Below are 1,598 nucleotides of genomic sequence, written 5' to 3'. Positions count from 1 at the left end.
AAAGGTGTTACAATAAATGAGCCTTTGGCTACCTGGTCACTTGTCTTCACTTTTGCAGCAGCATGCACTACAGCATTGCTGAGTTTTGTGCTTCAAAGACAACCACCAGTGAAACACAGAAGATACGACCTGAGACAAAAATGGTTAGAAGAGTCAGTCACTGCCTGTCACAGGCAGCTGAATCAGGTAATCCTTTTGGTGACTCAGCAAACTGCTTCTCCAGTCCTGTTTGGTTGCTTGTCCTTGCTACTCTCACTGGCTGGCTTCTCCAGAACCTCAGCGCTTAGGCAGCCAAGAACCTTCCTCTAACTTCTAACCTAATGTTTTTCCTGGGCAATTTATTAATTAGTTCCTGTGCTAATGCTGCATTTCCATCTCCCTAGAGTTTTCTGGTTTAGTCAATTTGTAGTTGGAGCCAGTAGCCCTCTTGGTTTTCATTCCGTAAGGCTAGACAAGTCGAGCTCTTTTCGTATCCTCTCAGGGAATCGGGTGATCAGTAGCATACTTCTTTCCTGATACGGTGAAGAGGTGGCCCAAAATCTCAGGGTGGAGAAAGGTTGTCTCAAAACCGAAACCAAACCACTTTTGTAACACAAAATCAAGGCCTGGAAAGGGTTAAGAAGTGAAGTTGCCCTGTTATTTGTTACAAGCGTACTGTACTTGTCCTACAGAAACTCTTGCAGTCCTGGTTATGGTTCTCTCTTGAGTATCACAGCAAATATGAGAGTGGTGGGGAAGAGCAGTTCTTGCATCAGTCTTCACACAGCACGACCTACTTTCTGCTGCCAGAAGTCTCTACTGGCTAGTGCTGAAGCCCAAGAATTGTAGCTTTTCTTCTCGTGTCCCCTTTGTAGAGGCCAGCCCCACTGGTGTCACCAGCACTGCAGTGCTATGGTTACACATTCGGCAGCAATGCTGCTTGAACCAGCTTGTCCCCACCCTTGTCCACTCCCAGCTGCTTTTCCATTTCCTGCCGAGCGCCCTCCCTACTGCCAGCGTGTTTGTGCAGTTATGTGCAGAACCAGGTCAGGGATCTGATCCCAGCCAAAAAAATAGCCTGCGAATTTATTTTTTTCCAGCTGGAAGGAGTTCTTCTGGCTGCTTTCTTGGGTGGTTGCACAAGCACTTTGGCTGGCATAAGGGAGGAAAGAGGATGGGGGTGGAAATAAGCAACCTTGCCATGCGTGCTCCTCCCAAGTGAATGTGGCTGAGCCTCCCCACACTGAATGTGGCAGAAGAGAATGTGGCAGAGCCTTCCCTCCACTCTCAGCTAGTGTGGGCTGATCTTGCAAGAAAAATCACATACTAGTTCTTCATCATGCCCCAGATGCTCCACACCCTCCTTTCAAGAAACACTCCTCTTGCCCCATGCGTCTCTGGTATGCATTACCAGAAACACTCTTTAATCAATCAATGTCCATTAGAACAAACAGGTTTTGGAGGTCTCCCACTTGTCTTGTGTTATACTAAAGGACTGGAAGACTTTGGGGCTTCTTGAATCTAAAACTGCTGAGTTCTGCCTCTCATGGTACACAATCTCATTTAGAAGCTGGGCTGCATTTTCTATGCTTTAATCTTCGAACCATTAAAATGGTGCA

This window comes from Buceros rhinoceros, unplaced genomic scaffold, assembly GCF_000710305.1.
Source record: "Buceros rhinoceros silvestris isolate BGI_N320 unplaced genomic scaffold, ASM71030v1 scaffold4909, whole genome shotgun sequence".
In the NCBI taxonomy this organism is placed as follows: Eukaryota; Metazoa; Chordata; class Aves; order Bucerotiformes; family Bucerotidae; genus Buceros; species Buceros rhinoceros.
Note: the sequence above shows the minus strand (reverse complement) of the source record.